Here is a 9,570-nt window from a genome sequence, read left to right as displayed (position 1 = left end):
CTTTACAGATAAAGAGGCTGAGTTAAGAGAGGCTAAATAATTTACCTAAGGTCACATGCTTGTGATATCTCTGTAGTTCAGATTTTTATCCAAGTACAGAATAGTATCATAAAAACTATCTTAAAAACAGAATAATTTGTTTATCTATAACTGGTACAGATTTAAGACCCTGACAAAGGTCATCTTATTGTCCTTGAGTGATAGCCAATGATGAAGACCTCTGTTGTTAATAAGAGATTTTAATAAGAAGCTCTTTTTGTAAACTATGAAAATTTTGTTGTAACATGGAAAAATTCATATAGTGCTAATAATAACAATAAAAGAAAAAAGGAGGTTACCAGTGAAATGTAAAGATGTAAAATAAGGCCAGGCATGGTGGCTCATGCCTGTAATCCCACCGCTTTGGGAAGCTGAGGTGGGCAGATCGCTTGAGCCCAGGAGTTCAAGACAAGCCTGGGCAATATAGTGAGACCCTGTTTCTAAAAAAAGTTAAAAAATTAGCTAGGCATGGTGGCATGCGCCTGTGGTCCCAGCTACTCAGGAGGCTGAGGCAGGAGGACTGCTTGAGCCTGGGAGGTCAAGGCTTCAGTGAGCCATGATTGTGCCACTGCACTCCAGCCTGGGTGACAAAAAGAGACCCTGTCTCAAAAAGAAAAAAAGATCGGGCGCGGCGGCTCACACCTGTAATCCCAGCACTTTGGGAGGCCGAGGTGGGTGGATCACGAGGTCAGGAGGTGGAGACCATCCTGGCTAACACAGTGAAACCCCACCTCTACTAAAAATACAAAAATTAGCTGGGTGTGGTGGTGGGTGCCTGTTGTCCCAGCTACTCGGGAGGCTGAGGCAGGAGAATGGCGTGAACCTGGGAGGCGGAGCTTGCAGTGAGCCGAGATTTCTCCACTGCACTCCAGCCTGGGCGCCAGAGCAAGACTCCATCTCTAAACAAACAAACAAAAAAAAGTAAAATAAAATATAACTGTACATAGGAAAACTGATTTTTAAAAATACAGCAAAATGATTATAACATTTTGATCCAGTTTAAAATAATTGTCATTATTTTTCTAATTAAAAACAGTATATTATTGTTAATGATAAGCTTGCTTAGCAATCACAAAAACCCACTTAATGAATATCAAAGTGAATGTCCCGCCTGTGGAGATTCAAACAACATAAATTTTTTTAAAAATCAGGCTTGGAAGGAAAAAGGGAATTTAAAATAAATAATATTTACACTTAAAACGAAAAATTCATACACTATTTGCTAAAAGGTTTGGCAATAACTTGACTGTCGTTTTGCCTTAAAGGTGCTTGCCAGCCTGCTCTCAGTGGGAAGAAAGAAAATGTCAGGTTAGACCCTTGTGTGGGAAAATCGGATTAGTTCCCAGGTCTCTTTCTTGATTATTAACAATGATTGTTGAGTAAGGACTACTCCTTTCCCATAGGATCAGAAAACCCTGGAGATAAATCTCTTCTTCTGCTCTGTTTTCAAGGCACAAAAACCCCACCCAACAGCCTTCAAAGAGAATGTGGCAGGCTCAGCTGATGGCTCTTTGCTTAGTATTATAAAATCCCAAGAGAAAGGCAGTGTATAAACCTAACATTTGCTCATTTCCCTTAAGCAGGCATAATACTAATATTTATGGAGGTCTGCAAAGAGCCACTTGATGCAGAAGCCAGGTGACTATAAATGACAGAGGAAATTCACCTGAATTGGTTCAAGATGTGTGTTGCTGGGAAACTATGTCTAGGGGCAAATAGTCTTATTGATTCTAGGAAAACGGTGACACTAAGTAAGTGAACAGACAGGTGCAGCCACACAAATGCCATTTAGCCTCTCTTATTCTTCCTTAGATGAAAGGCTTGCTCCTGTTTTGTATTAAAGCTGATGGAAGATTTTGAGAAAAAAGAATAAGAGATGATTATTTGCTATGATCATCATAATATTACCACTTAGGTATATTTACCAAGGCCTTTTGCATACATGCATACATTATTTCTTTTATTTATTTCTTTTTTTTTTTTTTTTTTTTTTGAGACAGAGTCTTGCTGTCACCCAGGCTAGAGTGCATCTTGGCTCACTGCAGCCTCCGATTCCCGGGTTGAAGTAATTCTCGTGCCTCAGCCTCCTGAGTAACTGGGACTACAAGGGAGCACCACTACACCTGGCTAATTTTTGTATTTTTAGTAGATACGGGGTTTTGCCATGATGGCCAGGCTGGTCTCAAACTCCTGACCTCGAGTGATCTGCCCGCCTCGGCCTCCCAAAGTGCTGGGATTACAGGTGTAGCCACAGTGCCTGGCCTGCATACATTATTTCTAATTTTTTAAAACAACTTTTCCCTTCTTGCAAGTGAGGAAATTGCAGCCCAGAGAGATTAAGGATTTCCTCAAAGTCACACAGTAAAGGGCAGAGCTAGGATTTGGAAGCCAGGTCTGTCAGATTTTTGGCCTGGGCTCTTGTTACCACAGCTGCCAAATGATCATTTCCTTGTGGTCAGAGGAAAATATTAAAATAAAATAAATGGCTGGGCATGATCACTTTTGCCTGTAGTTCCAGCCCTTTGGGAGGCTGGGTTGGGAGGATCCCTTGAGGCCAGGAGTTTGAGACCAGCCTGGGACACATGATGTCCCTATTAAATATTAAATTAAAATAAATAACAACAAGGAATTTGGGGGAACAGAAGGATGCTGAACATGGCCTTAGATTCCATTTGTGGGAACTGGATTTATGTTTGCCAGTGAAAACATTTTCTGGTGTTCTCCTAATACATAATAGGGAAAAATATTTGGGGTCCCAATTAGATTTCAGGTGCGTGGAGGGCAGAGCCATGTCTCTGTTGTGTCCGTGATGCCTGTTGTAAAAAAGCAGGAGCAAATGGGTATAACAAGGCTTCCAGATTTGGAGCCAGCAGGCTGTCGCTTGTTAACTGTAATGACGCTGGGAAGTCACTTAAGCCATCTGAGCTTCATTTTATATATATATGGGGATCATGGCACCCATGTCACAGATATGTTTAAGGGGTCTGAATTTTATTCCACAATCTTGGGGGTAAGACTCATATTATTTTTCTAAATCAAATTTAACCTGACTTCAAATCCTATGTGTCAGGGTAGGGCGATCTTTCCTTTGAGGACAACACCGGAATGAGGAGTTGGGCTGCTTTTGGGATGTATGGAAAACAGACAAAGATCTTTATTATTCAGTCCATCTGATGGCCACCGAGATGCTCGTGGTCTAAGTGTTTCTTAGAGTTGTCTTAGGGTCTCCCTACGGCATGCAATTCCATCCCTCCTTTGAAGCTCAAATTCTGCTCTCTCACAGCTGCTCCCAAGGTCATAGCTGTGGGTGGCCAGTTCTCTGGTGGCCAGGAATAGCACTGCTTAGGAGTGGGCCAAGAACTTCCACCACCCAAGGAAATTCCCTCTAAGTCCCTCTTCCCCTGTCCAGGGTAAGGTTTCCCAATGGCCTGTTACTACCGCAGCATGTCATGGTTTCACAGATATATTGAGATACAGACTTTTTTAAAACTTCAAGAGTTATATATTTAATGTGTATTAACAACTTGAGCTAACATATTAAGTCCATGATCTATAGCTTACTTTTAAAATAACTTTAATTTAAAATGTCAGTCAATATAAAGTGAAAAATAATAATTTCGTACTTCCATAATATTACTGTCAGTAAAGCAGATATTGCAAAAATCTTGAAGAGCTACAGGAATTTCTGAGGTCTGAGAAACATTTGTCTAGACACAGCGCTGTCCAACAGAAATATCACATGAAGCTGGGCGCAGCAGCTTATGCCTGTAATTCCAGCACTTTGGGAGGCCAAGGCAGGCAGATCACTTGAGGTCGGGAGTTCAAGACCAGCTTGATCAACATGGTGAAACTCTGTCTCTACTAAAAATACAAAAAATTAGCCGGGCGTGGTGGTGCATGCCTGTAGTCCCAGCTACTTGGGAGGATGATGAAGGAGAATTGCTTGAACCCAGGAGGCGGAGGTTGCAGTAGTGAGTGGAGATCGCGCCTCTGCACTCCAACCTGGATGACACAGCAAGTCTCTGTCTCAAAAAAAAAAAAAGAAATATCATATGACCCACAAATGGAAACCACTTATGGGTATGTAATTTAAAATTGTCTGTTTGTCACATAAAAAAGAAATAGGTGACATTAATTTTGATAATACATTTTATTTAACCCAATATATCCAAAATATTACTACTTAATATGTAATCAGTATAAAAATTATCTGAGATATTTTAGGTTCTTTTTTCCTTAACACAAAGTCTTTGAAACCTGGTATAGGTTTTACAGGTACTGCACATCTCATTCAGGCTAACCATGTCCCAGGCACACAACAGGCACTCATGGCTAGTGGCTACTGTACTGCAGCATGCAAGTCTAGGGAAGTGAGGATAGATTCTGCCACTTGAGTCTCCAAATCCCACAATGGCTGTCGCCAAACATTTTTTTGCTCAGGTACTTCCAAAAGAATTATAGAAACCACGGCTGGGCATGGTGGCTTACGCCTGTAATCCCAGCACTTTGGGAGGCTGAGGTGGGCAGATCACGAGGTCAGGAGATCGAGACCATCCTGGCTAACACGGTGAAACTCTGTCTCTACTAAAAATACAAAAAATTAGCCGGGCATGGTGGCGGGCGCCTGTAGTCTCAGCTACTCGGGAGGCTGAGGCAGGAGAATGGCGTGAACCCAGGAGGCAGAGCTTGCAGTGAGCCAAGATTGCGCCACTGCACTCCAGCCTGGGCGACAGAGCGAGACTCCATCTAAAAAAAAAAAAAAGAATTATAGAAATCTATGTGTCCTCTCCCTACCCTCCTCTGCCTCACACACTCATTGGTAGGTTGATAACTAAAAGTTCTATAAGATTAAATAATTGTTAAAGGTATAATTTTCCGTGTCTTCTAAATATTGACTTTAAAACAAAACTATAACACATTTGTAGAATAGTCAATGGAATGTAAATACTATAGATAGCACTTTGTTCCCTACCATCATCCAGTTATACAAATCATTGAGTAATCTCTTCCTTTTTTTCATTTTTCTTCTTAAACTTGTATTTGTATTTCTCTTTCCTCTACCTAACTTTATCTAAATTTCTCTCATTGATTGTCTCAGATGAGCCTCTCTGCAAAAAGAATTATGTATAAATTTAAATTTAAGAATTAGTTCCTGTGACCATAAGGCTCTAAAGTATTATCGAAGTTATTCCGGATTGAGTTATCTTTTCATTATTGGTAGTATATATTGTATCACAACAAAATAAACATGTCACAAAATTTTATATTTACTAAACAGTACAATTCTTTTGGAAACCCATTTCTTAACAAAAAGAACTGGTCTCGCCTCCCACTTCATTCATGAAGCCATGGATAAATATTGTTTATTGCTAGAATGAGAAAATATTCATAATCAATTCTATTCCAATTTTTGTTTTTAGAGGCAAAAGTACTGAATAGATGGGAATAGCAGGAGTTATTATTTACCTTGCTTCTATGAAAAATTGTATATATCTGTAAAAATTACATAATATATTAAGAATTATCTTACATGATCTATTAGCTGACAATATGATTAGACGCTTTTTCAGTTTTGGTGAAAGCAAAGAATTGAGAGCAGCTTAACTTGCAAATGAATACCTTACGCAGTTGTTATTGTTACTCCCCATGCAGATCGCAACATCCTGAACTGCTACTTTCACAGGGTGCCTGGGGCAGTGTATCACAGAAAGACATGGGATGCCTGAGGCCGATGACTTTCTTTTGGTAAAGACAGAGCAGGCCAATTGTGCACATGTACCCTAGAACTTAAAGTATAATAAAATAAAAGAAAAAAAAAGAAAAGAAAAAAAAATGGAAGATGGAAGAGGAGATTTGCCACAAGTCGATCTCTCTGGACAAAAGTGTAAGTAGATATTGATGGTATGGAAATGGGTGGGCACCTGCTAGAATTTGGTTTGATGCTGGGATCTTGGAACAAGGCAATAGGGAGTAGGCTGACTGTGTGAAAGAAAGCTCCAGGTGAGCATCTGGGCTCCTGGTTGTCAATCCTGGATCTTCAGAAGGGAGCTCTGGAAAGAGACATTGCTGTTGATTTGACCCTCCTTTTTTCCCCTGGGGGCTAGAATGGTGGGTTGGTCCAGCTGGGGCTTTGAAGGGCAGCCTTTGACTGAATACTGATATTTTGCAAGTAAAAACCAGTTTCTTCCTCTTCAAAATGGAAATAACAACCCTTCCTCCAAACCTTCCCAGACGCCATGATTATAAATGCAATTTCCCACTAGTTTCCTGCTAATTTTTCTTGTCCCTCTCCCCACAAATCATCTTTATTTATTTATTTATTTATTTATTTATTCAAGTTGGAGCTGGGCTCAGTGGGTGGCTCACGCCTGTAATCCCAGCATGTTGGGAGGCCAAGGCGAGTGGATCACCTGAGGTCAGGAGTTCGAGACTACCCTGGCCAACATGGTGAATCCCCATCTCTACTAAAAATACAAAAAATTAGCGGGCGTTGTGGCGGGTGCCTGTAATCCCAGCTACCTGGGAGGCTGAGGCATGAAAATCACTTGAACCCGGGAGGCAGAGGTTGCAGTGAGCCACGATCGCGTGCTGTCACACTCCAGCCTGGGCAAAAAGAGTGAAACTCTGTCTAAAAAAAAAAAAAAAAAAAAAAAAAAAAAAAAAAAAAAAAAAATTAAGTTGAACAGCTTATGCTGATCTGTTCCTTTCAGCTGATAACAAAGATCAGATCCACTTTTACCCTGGGGTGTAAACTAAGCCCCATTAAGATAATCTTTAAAGCTTGTTTAAAGATCTGTTTTTGCTCCTTGATAACTGTCTACTTCATTTTCAGTAGGTAAAGTTTCAGTTTAGTCTAGACACATTAGAAAGAGTCAGTCTGAGAAGCTTGGATGGGAGGGTAAGGACAGTTAACAGTCAAAGGTAAGTATGTTTCTGGGTATTCTCTACCCCATTTTGTGGAATCTTCTGATTACTAACATTCAGATGTCCAGGCGTGGTGGCTCACACCTGTAATTCCAGCACTTTGGGAGGCCGAGGCGGGTGGATCACGAGGTAAGGAGTTCGAGACCAGCCTGGCCAATATGGTGAAACCCTGTCTCTACTAAAAATACAAAAACTAGCTGGGCGTGGTGGCGCATGTCTGTAGTCCCAGCTGCTTGGGAGGCTAAGGCAGGAGAATCGCTTGAACCTGGGAGGCGGAGGTTGCAGTGAGCCGAGATACACCACTGCACTCCAGCCTTGGCAACAGAGCAAGACTCCGTCTCAAAAAAAAAAAAAAAGCTGAGACAATTAAAAAAAAATGAAAACGAGGATTTCATTGTAAATGCCTTCTTCCATGATTTGCAAGAAACAGGGCCACTAACCAGGATTTGATGAGATCAACAGGGTTTTGCGTGCCCCAGCTTTTCAATGGGAAAATTACATAGTGGGAACTCGATTTTAATTTAAAATGGGCACATGCAGACCTAAATGGTGGGTGGATCACAGACTAGAGATAAAGGTTTCAGAGCATCTCCAGTGGGACACAGGAACTAGGAAGGCTACGTAACAGCAAAATGAAGCCTGTTCTCTGTGCCCTCAGATGTGAATTTTCACAGCTTCCAGTTACACCCCTCTCTAACAATACTTCTCAAATTTCCATGTGGGCTGTCAATGACATGTTACAGAAACACAAACTATTGGAAATTTTAAAATTGGATTTCATTCTTACTGATTTCTCAATTACACATCTTCTAACAGGCTTTGGCATCTAGAATGAATGACAAATAACAAGTGTCATTCACCAAGCAACTAGAATATGTTGGGCACAGTGCTAAGCCATTGTATGTGTTATTTCTTTCAACTTCAACAAAATTCAAGTATATTTATATACAGAAAAGTGCCCACAACATAAATGTAAATCTCAGTGAACTATCACAAAGTGAAGCCCTGTATCCCTTTCTTCCAAGTCCCTGCCCATACCTCAGAAGTTCACAAGGTGCCTCTCCCAAGCAAGACCCTCCCCTCCCCTCAAAGATAGGTACTATCCTAACTTGCAGCATCACAGACTAATTTCCCTGTTTTTGACAATTTATTTATTTATTTTTAAATTTCTTATAGAGATGGGGTCTCACTATGTTGCCCAGGCTGGCCTTGAACTTCTGGACTCAAGCAATCCCCTTGCCTTGGCTTCCCAAAGTGTTTGTGAAATTTATATAAATGGAATCATGTAGTATACATTTCTACATTTTTTAGAAATCACTTTAACAACTTTGCAAGGACGGTATTATTGTATTATTAGTCCCATTTTTCTTTTTCTTTTTCTTTTTCGAGATGGAGTCTCACTCTGTCGCTCAGACTGGAGTGCAGTGGCGCGATCTTGGCTCACTGCAACCTCTGCCTCCCAGGTTCAAGCAATTCTCCTGCCTCAGTCTCCTGTCTAGCTGGGATTAACAGGTGTGTGCCACCACACCCAGCTAATTGTTGTATTTTTAGTGGAGAGTAGAGACAAGGTTTCACCATGTTGGCCAGGCTGGTCTTGAACTCCTGACCTCAAGTGATCCACCCGCCTTGGCCTCCCAAAGTGCTGGGATTATAGGTGTGAGCCACAGTGCCTGGCAGCCTGCCTCCCTCCCTCCCTCTCTCCCTTCGTTCCTTCCTTGCTTCCTTCCTTTTTGAGACAGGGTCTCACTCTGTCACCCGGGCTGGAGTGCACTGGCGCGATCACAGCTCATGGCAGCTGCCACCATACCTGGCTAAAATTTTTTTAATTTTATTTTTAGTAGAGACAGGGGTCTCGCTATGTTGCCCAGACTGGTCTTGAACTCCTGAGTTCAAGTGATCCTCCCGCCTCAGCCTCCCAAAGTGCTGGGATTACAGGCATGAGTCACTGCACTCAGCAGATTGCTCTTATTTTCTAGAGGACGAAAATGATGTACAGAGTAGTTAAGGGATCTGTGCAAGGTTACGTAGCTTCTAATAAGTGACTAAACTAGGATTCCACCCAGGCCTGTATAAATGCCAAATTGTTTTCCTTCTCTGCACCTCTGCCAAAATCAGAACCGGTGACTTTCAGAGTCTCTTTACAAAGGCTCCGTTTCCTCTCACTCTCTGCCACTGCTCAGATTTCCATGTAAGGACAGGATTAGCCCAACACTTAGCTGTGTCTTTCTCACTTGGCTTGAGGAAGTGTGATGAGGGGACAATGGGGTGAGGGTTGGGTTTCTTTGCTTTCTGATCATTTCTTGATTTCCATCTGATCTATGTTCAGTTGGATGCCATTCCACAGCCTGGCCACAAAAAGGCCTGTTCTCTTTAATAGTTTGAATGTATTTAAGGTTGGTGATTACAACATACAAGGCTGGGAACATTGCCGTTCTTCCCTCCAAGTTTTTGGTTTTATGGGGTACATCCTGGAGCTTTTAAAATATCCTCAGAAATAGGCACAATCAGAGAACCAGATGGTACTTGAATGACTGAAGTTTGGCATATACTGTTCAAACACACGCTCCTATTGTGTTAACATTCTGGAAGGTCTCATTAATCTTCTAA

The sequence above is a fragment of the Nomascus leucogenys genome, chromosome 1a (assembly GCF_006542625.1).
Source record: "Nomascus leucogenys isolate Asia chromosome 1a, Asia_NLE_v1, whole genome shotgun sequence".
Taxonomy (NCBI): domain Eukaryota; kingdom Metazoa; phylum Chordata; class Mammalia; order Primates; family Hylobatidae; genus Nomascus; species Nomascus leucogenys.
The sequence above is the reverse complement of the archived record's forward strand: the minus strand, read 5'-3'. Positions refer to the sequence as shown.